This window comes from Notothenia rossii (genome assembly GCF_949606895.1).
Source record: "Notothenia rossii genome assembly, chromosome: 5".
Lineage (NCBI taxonomy): Eukaryota > Metazoa > Chordata > Actinopteri > Perciformes > Nototheniidae > Notothenia > Notothenia rossii.
Window position 1 is genome coordinate 3,020,078 of NC_136903.1, and position 25,353 is coordinate 3,045,430.

The 25,353-nt window shown below is 42.2% G+C and overlaps 4 gene segments (V, D, J or C); 2 read left to right on the forward strand and 2 right to left on the reverse strand.

The window, feature by feature from the left end:
• Positions 1–594: 594 nt before the first annotated feature.
• Positions 595–1,073, reverse strand: LOC307041229 (Ig kappa-b4 chain C region-like). The segment is given in 2 exons: positions 1,070–1,073; positions 595–923 (listed from the first exon to the last, which is right to left on the reverse strand).
• A 1,801-nt stretch (positions 1,074–2,874) lies between these two features.
• LOC307041231 (Ig kappa chain V region K-25-like) lies at positions 2,875–3,395 on the forward strand. The segment is given in 2 exons: positions 2,875–2,965; positions 3,073–3,395.
• Positions 3,396–13,440: 10,045 nt separating this feature from the next.
• LOC307041232 (Ig kappa-b4 chain C region-like) lies at positions 13,441–13,919 on the reverse strand. The segment is given in 2 exons: positions 13,916–13,919; positions 13,441–13,769 (listed from the first exon to the last, which is right to left on the reverse strand).
• Positions 13,920–23,488: 9,569 nt separating this feature from the next.
• On the forward strand, positions 23,489–24,836 carry LOC307040154 (Ig kappa chain V region 2717-like). The segment is given in 2 exons: positions 23,489–23,961; positions 24,069–24,836.
• The last annotated feature ends 517 nt before the right edge of the window (positions 24,837–25,353 follow it).

Sequence of the window (25,353 nt, forward strand, 5' to 3'; positions counted from 1 at the left end):
GTAGTACGCTCAGTTTCTTTGGTGGAGTTGCACTGTGTGCATTAAATCATATTTAAGGTCAATCTCAATTCAGATTCATGTTAAATAACTTGATGATGAGGATATCCTGCTTTTGATTTCTCATCCTGGATTTCTTATTCTAATTCACATTTTTTTTTATCAGATGTTCAGAATATATTCAAGGTAAAGTTAAATAACAAATGAACATTTGCTTTAACATCAGTGATAAGAGAGCTGTGTGGTTTACCATTGAAATGTTTAGAATATTCAGATTGGTATTAATTTTGATTAACAAAAATAAAACTAGGAGGAATCCAGAAGTATATCCAAAACCTTAAGACCATTAAAAAGTAATATGTGAAATATTGATTTGTTAATCTTGTGAATGAATGTGAATAAGGTTCCTTTCATATATAATATCTCAGAGAAAGGGAATCCAAACACATTTTATAATACACACATTCATCTTTATTGTTTTAAAATGTTGAAACCATCGACACAAGCAGAAACAGGTTGATGTTGAAACATGTCCTGAGAGCCAGAGAGCAGACTGAGAGCAGTGTGAGAGAGAAAGCAGAGTCCCAGTGAGTCAGCTCAGGACTGGGAACACTGGTCTCTCCTCAGTGTCTCTGAGAGCGGAGTCTGGGAGCCCTGGGTGGCCTCACAGGTCACAGAGACCACCTTCCTCCACTGGTCAGCAGGGAGCCTCAGGGTGCTGCTCCAGCTGTAGTGGGCGTCCTCCTCCAGCACCCCGGGGCTCCTGCTCTCCTCCCAGCTGCTGCTGCTGCTGCTGCCGGCCACCTTCCAGGCCAGACTCCAGTCTGAGGGGAAGCCCTTGTTGGCCAGGCACATGAGGGTGGCCATCCCCCGCTGCAGCTCTTCTGTGGAGGGGGGCAGCACCGTCAGGGTGGGACGGACATCACCTAGGAGACACCAATCAGATTAGAGGACAGGGAGCGCACAGCTGTCAATTAAGCAGCAGACACTGGGACACCTTTACTGTGAGAGCGTTTCTCCTTTAAGGAGTTTCTGTCAGATGTTGGTTCTGCTCCATCAGTCTCTCACTCACACATTGTTTCACTTCCCTTTAAGAAGCCTCTCATGCAAATCAGCACAGAGACACTTCACACAGAGTCACCTGAAATATGTCAGACTACAATAGAAATAAAGCACAACATTAGGACACATTTTAAGTAGTAGTTATCAAAATCATCCAAAACCTGAACTCTACAAACATTATTAAATTATTTAGTGGATAAATGAACAAATACAGGAAACGGAGCAATCAACTGTGCTTGATGTGAATCTCAATCACTACCCAGTTTTACAAACTATAAAATAATGTCTTAAAGAATTCAACACTATTTAATATCCATCGTTATCTTTACTCCGTTCAACTGTATTTAAAAACTGTATCCGTAATTTATTTGAGAACAGAGAGGAGAACCGAGATAGACAGTTCAAAATAAGTTAATGAAAAATGAGCAGTTCCATCATTTCACATTTGAAGCTGTTTGAATGACAGCATGTTGGGAATGTATAAAGACATTTAAAGAAGAGCTGCTCCGACTTGGTCTCAATGATGAAGAGAAATAAAGACATGAATACTAATATTATCTAAACATTACAATTAAAATAATATAAATCTATCTCTCAAACACTCTAACACAGAATTTAAAACGTCTCTTAACATCATATTTAGTTTTTGTGCAGAAACTTACTTCCAACATCCAGTCTGGTTCCTCCACCAAAAGTCCACCACAGTGATACAAAGTCATTGAGCCGCCGTACAAAAAGCTCTCACTGTAGAGAGACACGGCTCTCTGACTTTGACTCACTGAACTAAACCTACCAGCCCTCCAGAAGCTACTTCACCATTAAAGGTGGAAATAATGAATTATTCTGTGTTCAATGTTTCATAAAAACATTTAAACGTCTTTTGCTGGAGCAAAGTTAGCCTCTCGGTTCAGAATATTTGATAAGTATGTATACAATGACATGGAGAGGTAACTATTTCTCCGTACGCTGAATAATAAGTACAACAAAAGAGAAATGGCTCTTATGAATTAATATTTGACTTACTTCCAACATCCAGTCTGGTTCCTCCACCGAACGTGTACCACAGTGATACAAAGTCATTGAGCCGCCGTACAAAAACCTCTCACTGTAGAGAGACACGGCTCTCTGACTTTGACACAAACAAACTCACCAAACACATCCTCAGTTTACCCACTTTATATAATTACTGCTTCAAATGTTTGAAACAGATTCACACACGATGGAAAAGTATCTACTGTTTCTCTATTGAACCTTTTAAACATTTAAAACAAATATCTACTCATCCCTTCAGTTTGAAATGAAGATTCTTCTTTTGAAAAACGAATTGTTCACAAAATATGTTGAGTTTCATGATTTTATCAACTTTTAAACATCAAAGTAATTGATTACTTAAATGAAACAATGAACGTCTAATACAAGCTATACATGTTATACTTCTGAATGTGCATCACTTCCATAAATACATGTTTGCTTTTCCATCAGGATCAATGATAAATCTCCATTTTGTTTTTCCCAGGTGGTATTGATTATTTGGAGTTATGAATTTGAGCTTTTTACTAAAATGAACTACAAGAAAATGTATCCGTTGAACTTAAAGCCTCATACAAGTGAGCGCTGAGCCATTCCTGATCCATCCTCTGACAGAGAGATGGATCCATTGATAAACAGCATCATCAGAGTAATCCAGGTCCCTGTTGGAGTCAGTCAGAGCATTTCCATAGAGAGACACTTTGCATCAGCAGCACCATGCTCCAGTGCTCTGGGACACTTTATAGTCCTGAGAGTTGAGCACTGGATGACTGACAGCTGTCCTTCATGACAACAGAAGCCACAGGAATCCTCCTCATCAAGAACATGACTTTGATCTGTGTCCTCATCTGGACTCTCCTCTGCTGCTGCTTCACAGGTAAAGTCCAGAGAATCAAACTCCTCTCCTCTGTGAACATCCGTCCCTCTGAAATGAAGCGGACAAAACCATGACGCTGCTTTGTGTCTTTGTCTCTGTATCCTCAGAGTCCAGAGGCCAGGTCACAGTGACTCAGTCTGGAGCAGTGAGCTCTGCTGCGGGACGCTCCGTCTCCATCACATGTAAGACCAGTCCGAAGGTTGAAAGTTCGAGCTATTTATCCTGGTACCAACAGAGAGATGGAGGAACTCCTAAACTGCTTATGCACTCTACTAGCACTCGAGTATCAGGGATTTCAGAGCGTTTTACAGGCAGTGGATCAAACTCTGACTTCACTCTGACCATCAGTGGAGTCCAGACTGATGACGCAGCAGTTTACTACTGTCAGAGTTTCCATTACCTCAACAGTCAGTGGGTGTTCACACAGTGAAAAAGCGTCGTACAAAAACCTCCCTCAGTCAGACAGAACAGGAACTGAGCTGAATGCTGCAGCTGGAAGCTACACTTCACTGAGGACACACACACACACACACACACACACACACACACACATGAAATGTCCATCATCTCCATTAAGCGTGTAACTTTCTCATTTTTCAAGTAAAGCATTCTGAAATACTTCTCAAGAGAATATAAAGAGAATGAACTCATACACACAGGAACATTGTAAATCTAAATCTATAAAAGCCACACTAAACTGTTCAAGTCCACAGGAACTGTCAAACTCAAAACAGGTATTTTAACCCTTAGTTGCATAAGTGGGTCTTTTTGGACCCGGTGAGGTGGTTTTCTTGAAGTATCTTTGTAATTACATTTTTTTATCCTTTCATATTCCAGCTATTTCTCAAAAAACATGTTTTGGATATCATGCCATTCACATTTTAAATTTACAATTTAAGAAATTGTAGTTTTTTTATTACTGCCCCAAACTTACATAAGTGGGTCAAAAATGACCTGCATGCATTTCCTATGGGATCCTCTGGGAACCTTTGATTCTTATCACCTGTTGCTGTCAGGAATACATTCACTGTAGACCACACAGACTACATCAAAAAATTACCCTCTCAGGAAGATTATTTTACACAGCAAGATCTGAAACCTGTCTGTATAATAATAATAATAATAATACATTATATTTGTATAGGGCTTTTCAAGGACTCAAAATCGCTTTACCATATAAGGGAAGGTTAGGGTGGGGGGTATACTGTAGGACTATCAAACTTTATCAACCGGCATGGATTGATGGGGGGTGGGCTATGAGTAGACAAGAGGAGAAGAGATGAGTTTTGAAAAGGGACTGGAATACTGTGAGGGTCTCAGAATAGCAGAGATCTTTGGGACAATATGTTAAAAACGTTTTTTTTCAAAATGTAAAAAAATTGTAATATAACATATTTCTAATGTGAACCAAAATATAATAATAAATATTATACAAGTGATTTTTCTTCACCAAAATGGCATAAAAACACATATCATTCTAGTCCTTTTAGACTCACTCATGGAAGAGTGTAGGGTCCAGTCACTCGTGCATCTAAGGGTTAAAAGCGTGTGAATAATCCAGTAAACAGAGTAAGTACCTGGGACTGCACTTTGACAACGGACTGAGGTGGAAGATCAACACTGACGTTGTGTACAAGAAGGGGATGTCAATTATCTAAAGGGGTCCCTCAGGGCTCTGTCCTCGGTCCCCTCCTATTCTCTCTGTGCACAAACTCGCTCGGATCTGACATTAGCCCACATGGTTTTTCAAACCGTTGCTACACTGACGACACTCAATTAGTTTGGTATTTTCCCCGTTCTGAAACCCAGATCGTCGCACGCATCTCTGCTTGTCTAGCAGACATCTCTCAGTGGATGTCTGCTCACCACCTCAAGCTCAACCTTGACAAGAATGAACTACTTTTTCTTCCGGGAAAAGATTGTCCCACTCTTGACCTAACAATCAACATCGGCCCCTCTGTTGTTTCCCCGACTCAGACTGCAAGGAATCTGGGTGTGACCCTAGATAACAAACTGTCCTTCACTGCAAACATCGCTGCTACAACCCGCTGCTGCAGATACACTCTTTACAACATCAGGAGGATACGTCCCCAGCTGACCCAGAAAGAGACGCAGGTTCTGGTCCAGGCTCTCGTCATCTCAGGCCTAGACTACTGCAACTCCCTCCTGGCTGGTCTACCTGCATGTGCCATCCGACCTCTGCAGCTCATCCAGAATGCAGCGGCTCGTCTGGTCTTCAACCTTCCTAAATTCTCCCACACCACGCCGCTCCTCCGCTCCCTTCACTGGCTTCCCAACCCACTCTCTTCAGTCTGCGTATTCTACTCCACTACAATTCAGAGGTTAACCTGGTATTTTTACTCCACTACATTTATTTTAGTTACTTTGCACATTCTGATTAATTATGTGAAATATAAACAACCCTTGAAGCAGACTTTAGTTACACCTGAGTAAAATTCAGGGAAAGGTGATTGTCAAGTGCCAACAATCAGGAGAGATATTTGTTACGACTGATTAAACGGGTATGAACTCAAATGCACAACTCACAGAATTTAACAAAAAAAAGGTTTTATTCAAACCAAAGCTCAACGATAGTGGTACAAAAACAAAATCACTCTTAAAGAGGAAAAACACTAGGAGCATGAACAACAAAAATACTTAAACAAGACGTGGCTCAAAGCTCTGCTTGGGGTTAATCCTGGATTGCTAATGCTGGTGGTAGTCACAAGGAACGAAACGAACTGGCACAGGACAAAGGGAGACGAGGACAATAAATACACCAGGTAATGGAGAACAGGTGGAAACAATCAGGGGCGGGGTCGACAATCACAGGAGTGGGAGACACACAAGGAAGGGAGGTCAGAGTATCTGAAACGAGAGGGAAGGTTACTATTCAAAAATAAAGGGGAAAATCACTAGACCAAGACAAAAACTAACTAACATAATTTGCGAGACATGACAGTACTCCCCCCTCTAGGGACGACTCCTGACGGCCCAGGAACCTGAGGGTGCTGGCGAAAAAAGTCATTCATGAGAGTTTGATCCTCAACAAATCTTGATGGGATCCAGGAGCGTTCCTCTGGTCCATAACCCTCCCAGTCAACCAGGAACTGTCTCCCTTTGCCTCTGTTCCGGACCGCCAACAGGCGCTTGACCGTATAGACCAGGCCGCCGTCGAAAATTCGGGGGGGTGGAGGGGGTTTGGCCGCGGGAACCATGGGGCTTTCCTTTACCGGCTTCAGTCGTCCCACATGGAAGGTGGGATGAACCCTCAGAGACCTGGGGAGACGAAGGCGAACAGAGACAGGGTTAATTACTTTGGCCACTGGGAATGGGCCTACGAACCTAGGTGCCAATTTTCGTGACACCACATGAAGGGGAAGGTCCCTGGTAGAGAGCCAGACCCTCTGGCCGGGCCTGTACTCCGGAGCTGGCCGACGCTTCCGATCTGCCGCCACCTTCATGCGTTCCCCACTCCTTAGAAGAGCCCTGCGGGTGGCGGACCAGATCCGGTGACAACGCCGAACCAGGGCATGGGCGGACGGGACTGTGACTTCCTTCTCGAGGTCCGGGAAGGTAGGAGGTTGATACCCATAGGCAGCCTGGAAGGGAGTCAACCCAGTAGGGGCCGTGGGGAGCGTGTTGTGGGCGTACTCTACCCATGTGAGATGCCTGCTCCAGGAGGAAGGGTTCTGGAAGCTGAGGCAGCGGAGCCCAGTTTCTAATTCCCGATTAAGGCGTTCGGTCTGGCCATTGGACTCCGGATGGTACCCGGATGACAGGCTCACCGACGCCCCGATGAGGTTGCAGAACTCCCTCCAGAAGCGTGAGATGAACTGCGGACCCCGGTCTGAGACAATATCTTTGGGGAAACCATGGATACGGAACACATGAGTCATCATGATCTCTGCCGTCTCTTTGGCAGATGGCAGCTTGGGTAAGGCAATATAATGAACCATCTTAGAAAAACGGTCCACCAACGTGAGTACGGTGGTGTTACCTTCTGACATTGGGAGCCCAGTGACGAAATCCACGGAAATCTCAGACCAGGGCCGGCTGGGAACCGGAAGCGGCTGGAGCAGCCCCATCTGTGCCCTGGAGGATGTCTTGTTGCGGGCGCAGACAGGACAGGCCTCCACATACTCCCGGACCTCACGCTCCATGGATCTCCACCAAAAACGTTGCTTGATAAAGAATATGGTCCTCTTGACGCCAGGATGGCAGGTGAGCAGCGATGAGTGAGCCCAATGGACGACCTGTGGACGTACAGTAACAGGCACAAACAGACGGTTTGGCGGACAACCACTAGGTGCTGGGCTCTCACCGTTAGCTTGCTTCACCACAGATTCTATTTGCCAAGTGACCGCCCCTACCACACGGTTCAGTGGCAGGATGGATTCAGGCTTCTTGGCAACCGGCTCGGGGTCAAACAAACGGGACAGGGCATCCGGCTTGGCGTTCTGGGACCCCGGCCTGTAAGACAGAGTGAAGTTAAAACGGTTAAAAAACAGAGACCATCTTGATTGGCGAGAATTTAGTCTTTTAGCCTTCCTAATGTACTCGAGATTCTTGTGGTCGGTCCACACTATAAAAGGGAGCTGAGCCCCCTCCAACCAATGTCTCCATTCCTCCAGAGCAATCTTTACCGCCAACAACTCACGGTTCCCCACGTCGTAGTTCCGCTCTGCAGAGGAGAGTTTCTTGGAGAGAAAGGCACAGGGATGAAGTTTGTTGTCTTCCTTGGACCGCTGCGACAGGACAGCCCCCACCCCTTCATTTGAGGCGTCAACCTCTACAACGAAATGACGAGTTGGGTCGGGGATGATGAGGATGGGGGCTGAGGTGAACCTCTCCTTGAGACGGCGGAAAGCCTCCTCGGCCTGAGGAGACCATACAAAAGGCACCTGAGGGGACGTGAGAACATGAAGGGGAGAAGCAATGGCGCTGAAACTTCTGATGAAGCGCCTGTAAAAGTTAGCAAAGCCTAGAAAACGTTGCACCCCCTTGCGGTTGTCTGGCGTAGGCCACTTAGCCACCGCACTGATTTTGGCCGGGTCCATCTGGATCAGACCAGGAGCTATGATAAAGCCTAGGAAGGATACAGTCTTAGCATGAAACTCACATTTCTCTGCCTTCACATACAGTTTGTTCTCCAGGAGTTTTTGGAGGACCTGACGTACATGGTGAACATGAGAGTCTTTGTCAGGTGAGTATATTAAAATATCGTCAAGATATACAAACACAAAACGGTTTAAAAACTCCCTTAAAACATCGTTAATGAGTGCTTGAAAAACTCCTGGAGCATTGGTGAGACCAAATGGCATGACGAGATACTCATAGTGCCCTGTGGGTGTGTTAAAACCAGTCTTCCACTCATCCCCCTCACGAATTCTCACCAGATGGTAGGCATTACGCAAGTCTAACTTGGTAAAAATGTTAGAGTCTTGAAGTTGTTCAAAAACAGTAGCCATGAGGGGGAGAGGATACCTGTTCTTTACCGTAATGTCATTTAAAGGAGAATAATCAATGCATGGCCTAAGGGACCCGTCCTTTTTTCCCACAAAGAAAAAACCCGCCCCAGCCGGGGAGGAAGACGGGCGGATCAGACCTGCACGAAGAGAGGTGTCAATGTACTCCTTCATAGCCTCCTTCTCCGGACCCGAGATGGAGTATAACCTACCCTTCGGAATTGGAGCCCCAGGTAACAGATTGATGGCACAATCATACGGCCTATGAGGAGGAAGGGAGGTGGCGCTCACTTTACAAAATACCTTGGCCAGGTCATCGTAACAGGGGGGAACAGAAGTTAAATCTGGGGTTTGATTCTTGCGGTCCAGGCTATGTTGAGTATTAGTAACCCGATCGGTACTACATTCCCCAGAAACCCCTCCTACTGCCATGTTTCCCACACACTTAAAACAATCCTGTGAACACTCCTGCCCCCACCCCTTAATTTTACCTGACCGCCAATCAACATAGGGGTTATGCTTGGTTAGCCAGGGAAAACCTAGGATGAGAGGATGTTGAGCAGAATTAAACAGGTGAAACGACATGAGTTCACAATGATCATCAATCATGATAGTGACGGGTTCGGTCTTGTGTGTGACATGAAATAGAAGTTTGCCATCCAGAGCACTGGCTTTCAAAGGGGACGACAAAAGTTCAGTATTAAGTCTCAGTTCATGAGCTAATCCCCAATCCATCAGGCTTTCGTCAGCCCCAGAGTCAATTAACACTTTTTGAGAGTTACTTCTTTCATGGCAGATTACCTTTATGTTGGTCAACTTGCGGGGAGGAAAGTCTGCCGTGGAAAGACGGCTCACCAGTGCCCTCTCTTTCACTGGTGAGCCCCGTCTTTTACCGGGCATCCAGAGAGAAGATGACCTTGTTGACCGCAGTAAAAACATCTTCCCTCCAGCAGGCGGCGCCGCCGCTCCTCCGTGGACAGCTTGGCACGTCCCAGCTGCATTGGCTCCTCGGCCTTGTTGGGGGACGCTGATCTCTGGGATGGAAGGAAAGAGGAACGTGGCATGGCAGTCTCCTGAGAGTGAGAAGAGTAGGAGTGCCCTCTAGGGTGGAAATAGGGTAGTGCAGCCCTGTCCTTCTCCCGTTTCCTCTCAGCAAGTCTGTTATCAATCCTTATGGACATGGCAATGACAGAGTCTAGTTCCACTGGCAGATCCAAGGGTGCCAGCTGATCCTTAATAGGGTCAGAAAGCCCATTAATAAAGGCATCGAACAAAGCAGAAGAATTCCAGCCACTATCGGCCGCAATGGTGCGAAATTCCACTGCGTAGTCTGACACACTGCGTCTTCCTTGACTTAACTTGTAAAGAGCCCGAGCTGCTTCCCTGCCTGGGGACGTGTGGTCAAAAATGTTCGTCAGGGAGTCCGTAAACTGTTCCAAAGACTCGCATATCGGCGAGTCACGTGACCATTCAGCCGTAGCCCACGCCGCCGCTCGTCCGGTGAGATGGGAAATCATAAAAGCCACCTTGGATCTCTCCGTGGGAAAGGCTGTCGGTAGTTGGCTATAATGTAAGCTGCAATTCACCAGGAATGGACGGCAGTCATGGGATTCCCCGGAAAACTTCTCAGGCGGAGCCAGGCGGATTGACACGGTGTGGGAAGCGGGCGCCGGGTCCGCATTCGCTTCGGGTCCGGCCGGAGGTGGGTGTGAGGGCTCAGTCTTGAGGTGAGCGAGCAGGTGGTGGATCTGCCCCGCCAGGTGGTTAATCTGGTTTGTAACAGATGACTCGAACTCCCTCTGGCTGTCTGTGACGTGTGATACTCCCTGCTGGATGGCCGTTAACTGATCCTCCTGTTGAGCGAGGCGGCCTCCCTGAGAGCGAAGCGCTGCTCTCAGCTGTTCAGAGTCGGCTGGGTTCATGTTTAGGCCAGTTCGTACTGTTACGACTGATTAAACGGGTATGAACTCAAATGCACAACTCACAGAATTTAACAAAAAAAAGGTTTTATTCAAACCAAAGCTCAACGATAGTGGTACAAAAACAAAATCACTCTTAAAGAGGAAAAACACTAGGAGCATGAACAACAAAAATACTTAAACAAGACGTGGCTCAAAGCTCTGCTTGGGGTTAATCCTGGATTGCTAATGCTGGTGGTAGTCACAAGGAACGAAACGAACTGGCACAGGACAAAGGGAGACGAGGACAATAAATACACCAGGTAATGGAGAACAGGTGGAAACAATCAGGGGCGGGGTCGACAATCACAGGAGTGGGAGACACACAAGGAAGGGAGGTCAGAGTATCTGAAACGAGAGGGAAGGTTACTATTCAAAAATAAATGGGAAAATCACTAGACCAAGACAAAAACTAACTAACATAATTTGCGAGACATGACAATATTTGATAGTTGGTGCTTGAGAAGACTAAGACTATTTGCAGATCTCTATAAAGTATATTCATTACTCGTTATTCTCTACTAATAGTTAATTAAAGACTGTATATAATTGCTATTTTGCACATCCGTTTCAAGATTTCAAGATTTCCTAAGGTTTATTTACATATCATATACACAACTACGGTGTAGTTATGCAATAAATGAAAAACTTGGGTCACAGGTTCCTCAACAGTGCATTACAAGACATCTATCAATATGTGTATACCTCCACCATTAAACTGTCATATTCTGCACATTTCTTATACTATCTACAAACCTAAGAGTATAATTAATGTGTATAATATCAGTTAAAATAAGTGCTTCAACATCGTTAACATTGCAGGAAAGCAATATATTAGACGTTAAGTACTTTGTCAGGCTTAATATTTATCTGCAGATACCACCAAAGCTTTTGTCTTAATCAAAAGAAGACCTTAACCGAAAGTATTCTTTAATGTTTAAATAAAGCCTAATTAGTTTGTCTGTTTTGTACATCCTCATATTAATATCTTTGGACATCCGGCACTAAACGGTTTTATTGTAGAAATCACTTATCTTATTGATATTTCATATTCTATATTTCTATCATTGACCTTCTACTTTCCCCCTATGAAAGAAAGTACTCTTAATATTTTTATGTTTTCATCAAATATAACGTATAAACACAAAAATTAAATAACGTGCTTTAACCGCTAGGCGATTAAAGCACTCAGCAAATGTACTGCTGTTTCCAGTTTAGTTTATGATGGATGTATTTTGTTATCCACACATATACTGTTTTTATATTTGTAACACCAAACCGACATAAAAATGGTCTTAACATGACCCAGTGGTCTAGTTAATAAAAATAATATTATCAAAAATAATATTGAAATGAACTCTTATTTTGAAAATACAGCTTCCTTTGTTCGAATGAGTTGCTCTGACCCTCGGTCAGGACGGACGCCAAAAGTCCGACATTATACAATCCAACAAATAAATAAACACAAGGATAATTGTGTCTTATTGTTGAGTAAATAACAGTGTGGTTTAGAAAAGAATATACAATTAGGAGGAAAAAACGATGTAACAATACAGAGTTCAGTTTTCTGAGCTCCTACTCCCCCCCTAACTGACGGATACAAAAGTCAGACATTATTCAATTATAATAAAGAAGTAGGCTAAAAACAATAAGTGTGGCTTGATATTGAGTTAGAAAAAGGTTGATAAACGCTGTGAGAATGGATCTGTGGAGAGCATTTCTCCGCGATCCCAACTCGTCTATTACCAGCGTTCAGAGAGCTCTATGCAAGTCAATGGGACTCCCTGATAGTTGAAACTCCACGCTAAAGGGCGTTGGAAAGTGACGACAGGGACCCTGACACAACGTCAACATAGGCCGAGTTGGGAGTGAGAATGTGTTGCATCGACATGTAAAAAGACATTATCTTCTGAAGCTGAAACTACAAACATGGATCTTTCTCACAGAGCCAGCCTGCTCCACTCGGGGGAAAAGAAAACATGTCAATGAAAACAAAATGCATTTATATTTGTACCTTCTCTTTACACATGCAATAACAAATTAGATATATTTGTATTCATGTGTGTTGTATTAGCTGTATTTGATTTATTTACACAATGATGTGATTTTCTCACGATATATACAATTGTATTTATTTTACAATGTGTTTTCATAGAAACATACGTAATGGGATTCATGTGGATTCATGTGTGAGCAATGATAAGTTTCAATATACGTTTATATTTCAATTCCAACCTAATGAATAATATATTTGTCACTGTGGTCCAGGTTCATAAAGCATAAAACAACACCATAAAACCACTCTTCATGAACTCGGTGACGGTTCCCTCAGAGGTCATGGAGTAGTGGTTAGGAAAAGACGATAGGAGCTGATTTTTGGACAATTCCACTGCAACCCAAAAATCACAATGTTTATATTCTGCTAAAAAGCAGCAGGAGACAGAGACTGTAGTACGCTCACTTTCTTTGGTGGAGTTGGACTGTGTGCATTAAATCATATTTAAGGTCAATCTCAATTCAGATTCATGTTAAATAACTTGATGATGAGGATATCCTGCTTTTGATTTCTCATCCTGGATTTTTATTCTAATTCACATTTTTTTTATCAGATGTTCAGAATATATTCAAGGTAAAGTTTAATAACAAATGAACATTTACTTTAACATCAGTGATAAGAGAGCTGTGTGGTTTACCATTGAAATGTTTAGAAAATTCTGATTGGTATTAATTTTGATTAACAAAAATAAAACTAGGAGGAATCCAGAAGTATATCCAAAACCTTAAGAGCATTACAAAGTGATATGTGAAATATTGACTTGTCAATCTTGTGACTTTTGTGAATGAATGTGAATAAGGTTCCTTGTATATATAATATCTCAGAGAAAGGGAATCCAAACACATTTTAAAATACACACATTCGTCTTTATTGTTTTAAAATGTTGAAACCATCGACACAAGCAGAAACAGGTTGATGTTGAAACATGTCCTGAGAGCCAGAGAGCAGACTGAGAGCAGTGTGAGAGAGAAAGCAGAGTCCCAGTGAGTCAGCTCAGGACTGGGAACACTGCTCTCTCCTCAGTGTCTCTGAGAGCGGAGTCTGGGAGCCCTGGGTGGCCTCACAGGTCACAGAGACCACCTTCCTCCACTGGTCTGCAGGGAGCCTCAGGGTGCTGCTCCAGCTGTAGTGGGCGTCCTCCTCCAGCACCCCGGGGCTCCTGCTCTCCTCCCAGCTGCTGCTGCTGCTGCTGCCGGCCACCTTCCAGGCCAGACTCCAGTCTGAGGGGAAGCCCTTGTTGGCCAGGCACATGAGCGTGGCCTTCCCCTGCTGCAGCTCTTCTGTGGAGGGGGGCAGCACCGTCAGGGTGGGACGGACATCACCTAGGAGACACCAATCAGATTAGAGGACAGGGAGCACACAGCTGTCAATCAAGCAGCAGACACTGGGACACCTTTACTGTGAGAGCGTTTCTCCTTTAAGGAGTTTCTGTCAGATGTTGGTTCTGCTCCATCAGTCTCTCACTCACACATTGTTTCACTTCCCTTTAAGAAGCCTCTCATGCAAATCAGCACAGAGACACTTCACACAGAGTCACCTGAAATATGTCAGACTACAGTAGAAATAAAGTACAACATTAGGACACATTTTAAATAGTAGTTATCAAAATCATCCAAAACCTGAACTCTACAAACATTATTAAATTATTTAGTGGATAAATGAACAAATACAGGAAACTGAGCAATCAACTGTGCTTGATGTGAATCTCAATCACTACCCAGTTTTACAAACTATAAAATAATGTCTTAAAGAATTCAACACTATTTAATATCCATCGTTATCTTTACTCCGTTCAACTGTATTTAAAAACTGTATTCATGATTTATTTGAGAACAGAGAGGAGAACCGAGATAGACAGTTCAAAATAAGTTAATGACAAATGAGCAGTTTCATCATTTCACATTTGAAGCTGTTTGAATGACAGCATGTTGGGAATGTATAAAGACATTTCAAGAAAAGCTGCTCCGACTTGGTCTCAATGATGAAGAGAAATAAAGACATGAATACTAATACTATCTAAACATTACAATTAAAATAATATAAATCTATCTCTCAAACACTCTAACACAGAATTTAAAACGTCTCTTAACATCATATTTAGTTTTTGTGCAGAAACTTACTTCCAACATCCAGTCTGGTTCCTCCACCAAAAGTCCACCACAGTGATACAAAGTCATTGAGCCGCCGTACAAAAAGCTCTCACCGTAGAGAGACACAGCTCTCTGACTTTGACTCACTGAACTAAACCTACCAGCCCTCCAGAAGCTACTTCACCATTAAAGGTGGAAATAATGAATTATTCTGTGTTCAATGTTTCATAAAAACATTTAAACGTCTTTTGCTGGAGTAAAGTTAGCCTCTCGGTTCAGAATATTTGATAAGTATGTATACAATGACATGGAGAGGTAACTATTTCTCCGTACGCTGAATAATAAGTACAACAAAAGAGAAATGGCTCTTATGAATTAACATTTGACTTACTTCCAACATCCAGTCTGGTTCCTCCACCGAACGTGTACCACAGTGATACAAAGTCATTGAGCCGCCGTACAAAAACCTCTCACTGTAGAGAGACACGGCTCTCTGACTTTGACACAAACAAACTCACCAAACACATCCTCAGTTTACCCACTTTATTTAATTACTGCTTCCAATGTTTGAAACAGATTCACACACGATGGAAAAGTATCTACTGTTTCTCTGTTGAACCTTTTAAACATTTAAAACAAATATCTACTCATCCCTTCAGTTTGAAATGAAGATTCTTCTTTTGAAAAACGAATTGTTCACAAAATATGTTTAGTTTCATGATTTTATCAACTTTTAAACATCAAAGTAATTGATTATTTAAATTAAACAATAAACGTCTAATACAAGCTATACATGTTATACTTCTGAATGTGCATCACTTCCATAAATACATGTTTGCTTTTCCATCAGGATCAATGATAAATCTCCATTTTGTTTTTCCTAGGTGGTATTGATTATTTGGAGTTATGAATTTGAGCTTTTTGATTAAATGAACTACAAGAAAATGTGTCCGTTGAACTTAAAGCCTCATACAAGTGAGCACTGAGCCATTCCTGATCCATCCTCTGACAGAGAGATGGATCCATTGATAAACAGCATCATCAGAGTAATCCAGGTCCCTGTTGGAGTCAGTCAGAGCATTTCCATAGAGAGACACTTTGCATCAGCAGCACCATGCTCCAGTGCTCTGGGACACTTTATAGTCCTGAGAGTTGAGCACTGGATGACTGACAGCTGTCCTTCATGACAACAGAAGCCACAGGAATCCTCCTCATCAAGAACATGACTTTGATCTGCGTCCTCATCTGGACTCTCCTCTGCTGCTGCTTCACAGGTAAAGTCCAGAGAATCAAACTCCTCTCCTCTGTGAACATCCGTCCCTCTGAAATGAAGCGGACAAAACCATGACGCTGCTTTCTGTCTTTGTCTCTGTATCCTCAGAGTCCAGAGGCCAGTACACGGTGACTCAGTCTGGAGCAGTGAACTCTGCTGCGGGACGCTCCGTCTCCATCACATGTAAGACCAGTTCCCATGTTCATGGTGGGATATATTTATCCTGGTACCAACAGAAAGATGGAGGAACTCCTAAACTGCTTATGCACTCTACTAGCACTCGAGTATCAGGGATTTCAGAGCGTTTTACAGGCAGTGGATCAAACTCTGACTTCACTCTGACCATCAGTGGAGTCCAGACTGATGACGCAGCAGTTTACTACTGTCAGAGTTTCCATTACCCCAACAGTCAGTATGTGTTCACACAGTGAAAAAGCGTCGTACAAAAACCTCCCTCAGTCAGACAGAACAGGAACTGAGCTGAATGCTGCAGCTGGAAGCTACACTTCACTGAGGACACACACACACACACACACACACACACACACACACACACACACACACACACACACACACACACACACACACACACACACACACACACACACACACACACACACACATGAAATGTCCGTCCTCTCCATTAAGCGTGTAACTTTCTTCTTTTTCAAGTAAAGCATTCTGAAATACTTCTCTAGAGAATATAAAGAGAATGAACTCATACACTCAGGAACATTGTGAATCTAAATCTATAAAAGCCACACTAAACTCATGGGTGCTCAGCTTCATTTTGAACAGTGTTCACTTCTGTCTAACTGGAGTGACTCCCGAAGACCAAAAGTCCCAACCTCAAATAAAAAAGTCCTATTTTGAAATAACTCTGTCCCCAACAGTAGCAACAACAAAAATAACTGGAGAAATGTTCAAGTCCACAGGAACTGTCAAACTCAAAAAAGGTCTTTAAAAAGCGTGTGAATAATCCAGTAAACAGAGTAAGTACCTGGGACTGCACTGAGACAACGGACTGAAGTGGAAGATCAACACTGACGTTGTGTACAAGAAGGGAATGTCAATTATCTACAGGGGTCCCTCAGGGCTCTCTCCTCTGTCCCCTCCTCTTCTCTCTGTACAGAAACTCGCTCGGATCTGTCATTAGCCCGCATGGTTTTTCACACCGTTGCTACGCTGACGACACTCAATTAGTTTGGTCTTTTCCCCGTTCTGAAACCCAGATCGTTGCACGCATCTCTGCTTGTCTAGCTGACATCTCTCAGTGGATGTCTACTCACCACCTCAAGCTCAACCTTGACAAGACTGAACTACTTTTTCTTCCGGGAAAAGATTGTCCCACTCTTGACCTAACAATCAACATCGGCACCTCTGTTGTTTCCCCGACTCAGACTGCAAGGAATCTGGGTGTGACCCTAGATAACAAACTGTCCTTCACTGCAAACATCGCTGCTACAACCCGCTGCTGCAGATACACTCTTTACAACATCAGGAGGATACGTCCCCAGCTGACCCAGAAAGAGACGCAGGTTCTGGTCCAGGCTCTCGTCATCTCACGCCTAGACTACTGCAACTCCCTCCTGGCTGGTCTACCTGCATGTGCCATCCGACCTCTGCAGCTCATCCAGAATGCAGCGGCTCGTCTGGTCTTCAACCTTCCTAAATTCTCCCACACCTCGCCGCTCCTCCGCTCCCTTCACTGGCTTCCCAACCCACTCTCTTCAGTCCACTACAATTCAGAGGTTAACCTGGTATTTTTACTCCACTACATTTATTTGAGTTACTTTGCAGATTCTGATTAATGATGTGAAATATAAACAACCCTTAAATCAGACTTTAGTTACACCTGAGTAAAATTCAGGGAAGGTGATTGTCAAGTGCCAACAATCAGGAGAGATATTTGATAGTTGGTGCTTGAGAAGACTAAGACTATCTGCAGATCTCTATACAGTATATTCATTATTCGTTATTCTCTACTAATAGTTAATTAAAGACTGTATATAATTGCTATTTTGCACATCCCTTTCAAGATTTATAGATTTTCTAAGGTTTATTGACATATCATAAACACAACTACGGTGTAGTTATGCAATGAATGAAAAACTTGGGTCACAGGTTCCTCAACAGTGCATTACAAGACATCTATCAATATGTGTGAATACCTCCACCATTAAACTGTCAAATTCTGCACATTTCTTATTCTATTTACAAAAGAGTATAATTAATGTGTATAATATCAGTTAAAATAAGTGCTTCAACATAGTTAACATTGCAGGAAAGCAATATATTAGACGATAAGTACTTTGTCAGGCTTAATATTTATCTGTAGATACCCCCAAAGCTTTTTTATTAATTAAAAGAAGACCTTAATCTAAAGTATTCTTTAATGTTTGAATAAAGCCTAATTAGTTTGTCTGTTTTGCTCATCCTGATATTAATATCTTTGGACATCCGGCACTAAACTGTTTTATTGTAGAGATCACTTACAGTATCTTATTGATATTTCATATTCTATATTTCTATCATTGACCTTCTAATTTCCCCCTATGAAAGAATGTACTCTTAATATTTTTATGTTTTCATCAAATATAACGTATCAACAAAACATTTTAATGACGCACTTTAACCACTAGGCCAGAGGTCGGCAACCCGCGGCCCACGGGCTGCATGCGGCCCTTTAAGCCCTCTGCTCTGGCTCCCTTGAGCTTAGACAAAAATAAGAAGAAAATAAAAGTATTTGTAGGACTATTTATATTTTGTTGCACGGTTGAAAATGTTTCGTATCTTGTATTTTGAGGTGATACTGTGAAACATAAATAAAAAACAAAACGGTTTTAATTAGGTCAACTAAAATATGCGTCACATCCTGCTACGGTCCCGGGCGAGCGCCTTTTCCTGCGGGTGAATAACCTGACCCCCGGCTCGATGAGCAAACTATGGATAAATCAAAGAAAAGTACCGGAGGAACACAGGATTTAATTCTGTGTGGACAGAGTTATATGCTTTCACAGCAAACGATGCTGGTTTACCGCTATGTTTGATATGTAGAGAGAAGTTGTCAACGGTGCTGCAGCCTTTACGTATCGAGGAACAACAAAGGAGAGGAACACAGCTGACGACCTTCAGTCATAATTCCATGGGGTGTGTAATTTATTTCAGAAAACACTTTTTGTTATATTCCATGGAATGCTCTTAACGTCCCGATAGCAATGAATAAATTAAATGCTTTGACAATAAATACATACACAAATGTCCTCTGTGGAAGCCGTAGCGCTGTAAAAAGCACGACCAATCATCTGAGCCGGCCCGGCTAAAGTAACTGGATGGCCTACCTGCCTGTCAACCTTCCATCTGTGCACAAACTTATCTCGTGGCCTCATTGGTCATGTGCGCGTTCGTGTGTGTTGGAGGAGGGACTCTGTAAGAAAGTCTGAAGGAAGAGGCATATTTTTTCCGGTTGTGTATTTTCAAATTCTAGCGCACTCGAGCTGGTTTCTCCATTCTTACCTACCCTACCTTTAACTCTTTTTAGGGTGCAGCTATATGTTTTATTTATTTCAAAGTGGGCCCATTTTAATAATATTTTTTTTCCCTTCAAATGTTCAGAGGACTCCCCAAGTGCAGTGTTTAATTTATTTTAAAGTAGGCCTGTGTATTATTTTTAAATCTCCTTATAGGAGTTCTTTGTTTCTTATTAGAGGTTAACAGTTGTATATAATGTAATAAATAGCCTAATAAATGCAAAAAAATGTAGTTTTTGTCTGATATAACAATAAATACAACTTTATTAGCTATCAAGCTATGAAATATGTTTTGCGGCTCCAGACAAAAAAAAGTTTGGGAAAAAGGAGCAAAATGGCTCTTTTGGTCAAAAAGGTTGCAGACCCCTGTACTAGGCGATTAAAGCACTCAGCAAATATACTGCTGTTTCCAGTTTAGTTTATGATGGATGTATTTTGTTATCCACACATATACAGTTTTTATATTTGTAACACCAAACCGACATAAAAATGATCTTAACATGACCCAGTGGTCTAGTTAATAAAAATAATATTATCAAACAAAATATTAAAATGAACTCTTATTTTGAAAATACAGCTTCCTGTGTTCGAATGAGCTGCTCCGACCCTCGGTCCTGACGGACTCCAAAGGTCCGACATTATACAATCCAACAAATAAATAAACACAAGGATAATTGTGTCTTACTGTTGAGTAAATAACAGTGTGGTTTAGAAAAGAATACAAAATTAGGAGGAAAAACGAAGTAACAATACAGATTTCAGTTTTCTGAGCTCCTACTCTCCCCCTAACTGACGGCAACAAAAGTCAGACATTATTAAATTATAATAAAGAAGTAAACACAATAAGTGTGGCTTGATATTGAGTTAGAAAAAGGTTGATAAACGCTGTGAGAATGGATCTGCGGAGAGCATTTCTCCGCGATCCCAACTCGTCTATTACCAGCGTTCAGGGAGCTCTATGCAAGTCAATGGGACTCCCTGATAGTTGAAACTCCACGCTAAAGGGCCCCCTTGCGTTGGAAAGTGACGACAGGGACCCTGACTTAACGTCAACATAGGCCGAGTTGGGAGTGAGAATGTGTTGCATCGACATGTAAAAAGACATTATCTTCTGAAGCTGAAACTATAAACATGGATCTTTCTCACAGAGCCAGCCTGCTCCACTCGGGGGAAAAGAAAACATGTCAATGAAAACAAAATGCATTTATATTTGTACCTTCTCTTTACGCATGCAAAAACAAATTAGAAATATTTGTATTCATGTGTGTTGTATTAGCTGTATTTGATTTATTTACACAATGATGTGATTTTCTCACGATAAATACAATTGTATTTATTTTACAATGTGTTTTCATACAATCATACGTAATGGGATTCATGTGGATTAATGTGTGAGCAATGATAAGTTTCAATATACGTTTATATTTCAATTCCAACCTAATGAATAATATATTTGTCACTGTGGTCCAGGTTCATAAAGCATAAAACAACACCATAAAACCACTCTTCATGAACTCGGTGACGGTTCCCTCAGAGGTCATGGAGTAGTGGTTAGGAAAAGATGATAGGAGCTGAGTTTTGGACAATTCCACTGCAACCCAAAAATCACAATGTTTATATTCTGCTAAAAAGCAGCAGGAGACAGAGACTGTAGTACGCTCAGTTTCTTTGGTGGAGTTGCACTGTGTGCATTAAATCATATTTAAGGTCAATCTCAATTCAGATTCATGTTAAATAACTTGATGATGAGGATATCCTGCTTTTGATTTCTCATCCTGGATTTCTTATTCTAATTCACATTTTTTTTATCAGATGTTCAGAATATATTCAAGGTACAGTTTAATAACAAATTAACATTTGCTTTAACATCAGTGATAAGAGAGCTGTGTGGTTTACCATTGAAATGTTTAGAATATTCTGATTGGTGTCAATTTTGATTAACAAAAATAAAACTAGGAGGAATCCAGAAGTATATCCAAAACCTTAAGACCATTAAAAAGTAATATGTGAAATATTGATTTGTTAATGTTGTGACTTTTGTGAATGAATGTGAATAAGGTTCCTTTCATATATAATATCTCAGAGAAAGGGAATCCAAACACATTTTATAATAGACACATTCATCTTTATTGTTTTAAAATGTTGAAACCATCGACACAAGCAGAAACAGGTCGATGTTGAAACATGTCCTGAGAGCCAGAGAGCAGACTGAGAGCAGTGTGAGAGAGAAAGCAGAGTCCCAGTGAGTCAGCTCAGGACTGGGAACACTGCTCTCTCCTCAGTGTCTCTGAGAGCGGAGTCTGGGAGCCCTGGGTGGCCTCACAGGTCACAGAGACCACCTTCCTCCACTGGTCTGCAGGGAGCCTCAGGGTGCTGCTCCAGCTGTAGTGGGCGTCCTCCTCCAGCACCCCGGGGCTCCTGCTCTCCTCCCAGCTGCTGCTGCTGCTGCTGCCGTCCACCTTCCAGGCCAGACTCCAGTCTGAGGGGAAGCCCTTGTTGGCCAGGCACATGAGCGTGGCCTGCCCCTGCTGCAGCTCTTCTGTGGAGGGGGGCAGCACCGTCAAGGTGGGACGGACATCACCTAGGAGACACCAATCAGATTAGAGGACAGGGAGCACACAGCTGTCAATCAAGCAGCAGACACTGGGACACCTTTACTGTGAGAGCGTTTCTCCTTTAAGGAGTTTCTGTCAGATGTTGGTTCTGCTCCATCAGTCTCTCACTCACACATTGTTTCACTTCCCTTTAAGAAGCCTCTCATGCAAATCAGCACAGAGACACTTCACACAGTCACCTGAAATATGTCAGACTACAGTAGAAATAAAGCACAACATTAGGACACATTTTAAGTAGTAGTTATCAAAATCATCCAAAACCTGAACTCTACAAACATTATTAAATTATTTAGTGGATAAATGAACAAATACAGGAAACGGAGCAATCAACTGTGCTTGATGTGAATCTCAATCACTACCCAGTTTTACAAACTATAAAATAATGTCTTAAAGAATTTAACACTATTTAATATCCATCGTTATCTTTACTCTGTTCAACTGTATTTAAAAACTGTATCCGTAATTTATTTGAGAACAGAGAGGAGAACCGAGATAGACAGTTCAAAATAAGTTAATGACAAATTAGCAGTTTCATCATTTCACATTTGAAGCTGTTTGAATGACAGCATGTTGGGAATGTATAAAGACATTTCAAGAAAAGCTGCTCCGACTTGGTCTCAATGATGAAGAGAAATAAAGACATGAATACTAATACTATCTAAACATTACAATTAAAATAATATAAATCTATCTCTCAAACACTCTAACACAGAATTTAAAACGTCTCTTAACATCATATTTAGTTTTTGTGCAGAAACTTACTTCCAACATCCAGTCTGGTTCCTCCACCAAAAGTCCACCACAGTGATACAAAGTCATTGAGCCGCCGTACAAAAAGCTCTCACTGTAGAGAGACACGGCTCTCTGACTTTGACTCACTGAACTAAACCTACCAGCCCTCCAGAAGCTACTTCACCATTAAAGGTGGAAATAATGAATTATTCTGTGTTCAATGTTTCATAAAAACATTTAAACGTCTTTTGCTGGAGTAAAGTTAGCCTCTCGGTTCAGAATATTTGATAAGTATGTATACAATGACATGGAGAGGTAACTATTTCTCCGTACGCTGAATAATAAGTACAACAAAAGAGAAATGGCTCTTATGAATTAACATTTGACTTACTTCCAACATCCAGTCTGGTTCCTCCACCGAACGTGTACCACAGTGATACAAAGTCATTGAGCCGCCGTACAAAAACCTCTCACTGTAGAGAGACACGGCTCTCTGACTTTGACACAAACAAACTCACCAAACACATCCTCAGTTTACCCACTTTATATAATTACTGCTTCCAATGTTTGAAACAGATTCACACACTATGGAAAAGTATCTACTGTTTCTCTATTGAACCTTTTAAACATTTAAAACAAATATCTACTCATCTCTTCAGTTTGAAATGAAGATTCTTCTTTTGAAAAACGAATTGTTCACAAAATATTTTTAGTTTCATGATTTTATCAACTTTTAAACATCAAAGTAATTGATTATTTAAATGAAACAATGAACGTCTAATACAAGCTATACATGTTATACTTCTGAATGTGCATCACTTCTATAAATACATGTTTGCTTTTCCATCAGGATCAATGATAAATCTCCATTTTGTTTTTCCTAGGTGGTATTGATTATTTGGAGTTATGAATTTGAGCTTTTTGATAAAATGAACTACAAGAAAATGTGTCCGTTGAACTTAAAGCCTCATACAAGTGAGCGCTGAGCCATTCCTGATCCATCCTCTGACAGAGAGATGGATCCATTGATAAACAGCATCATCAGAGTAATCCAGGTCCCTGTTGGAGTCAGTCAGAGCATTTCCATAGAGAGACACTTTGCATCAGCAGCACCATGCTCCAGTGCTCTGGGACACTTTATAGTCCTGAGAGTTGAGCACTGGATGACTGACAGCTGTCCTTCATGACAACAGAAGCCACAGGAATCCTCCTCATCAAGAACATGACTTTGATCTGCGTCCTCATCTGGACTCTCCTCTGCTGCTGCTTCACAGGTAAAGTCCAGAGAATTAAACTCCTCTCCTCTGTGAACATCCGTCCCTCTGAAATGAAGCGGACAAAACCATGACGCTGCTTTCTGTCTTTGTCTCTGTATCCTCAGAGTCCAGAGGCCAGGTCACAGTGACTCAGTCTGGAGCAGTGAGCTCTGCTGCGGGACGCTCCGTCTCCATCACATGTAAGACCAGTCAGAAGGTTTATAATGGGAACTATTTATCCTGGTACCAACAGAGAGATGGAGGAACTCCTAAACTGCTTATGCACACCACCAGCACTCGAGAATCAGGGATTTCAGAGCGTTTTACAGGCAGTGGATCAAACTCTGACTTCACTCTGACCATCAGTGGAGTCCAGACTGACGACGCAGCAGTTTACTACTGTCAGAGTTGGCATGTCATCAACAGTCAGTCGGTGTTCACACAGTGAAAAAGCGTCGTACAAAAACCTCCCTCAGTCAGACTGAACAGGAACTGAGCTGAATGCTGCAGCTGGAAGCTACACTTCACTGAGGACACACACACACACACACACACACACACACACACACACACACACACACACACACACACACACACACACACACACACACACACACACACACACACACACACACACACATGAAATGTCCGTCCTCTCCATTAAGCGTGTAACTTTCTTCTTTTTCAAGTAAAGCATTCTGAAATACTTCTCAAGAGAATATAAAGAGAATGAACTCATACACACAGGAACATTGTAAATCTAAATCTATAAAAGCCACACTAAACTCATGGGTGCTCAGCTTCATTTTGAACAGTGTTCACTTCTAACTGGAGTGACTCCCAAAGACCAAAAGTCCCAACCTCAAATAAAAAAGTCCTATTTTGAAATAACTCTGTCCCCAACAGTAGCAACAACAAAAATAACTGGAGAAATGTTCAAGTCCACAGGAACTGTCAAACTCAAAAAAGGTCTTTAAAAAGCGTGTGAATAATCCAGTAAACAGAGTAAGTACCTGGGACTGCACTGAGACAACGGACTGAAGTGGAAGATCAACACTGACGTTGTGTACAAGAAGGGGATGTCAATTATCTACAGGGGTCCCTCAGGGCTCTGTCCTCGGTCCCCTCCTCTTCTCTCTGTAAACAAACTCGCTCGGATCTGTTATTAGCACGCATGGTTTTTCACACCGTTGCTGCGCTGACGACACTCAATTAGTTTGGTATTTTTCCCGCTCTGAAACCCAGGTCGTCGCACGCATCTCTGCTTGTCTAGCAGACATCTCTCAGTGGATGTCTGCTCGCCACCTCAAGCTCAACCTTGACAAGACTGAACAACCTTTTCTTCTGGGAAAACATTGTTACACTCTTGACCTAACAATCAACATCAGCACCTCTGTTGTTTCCCCGACT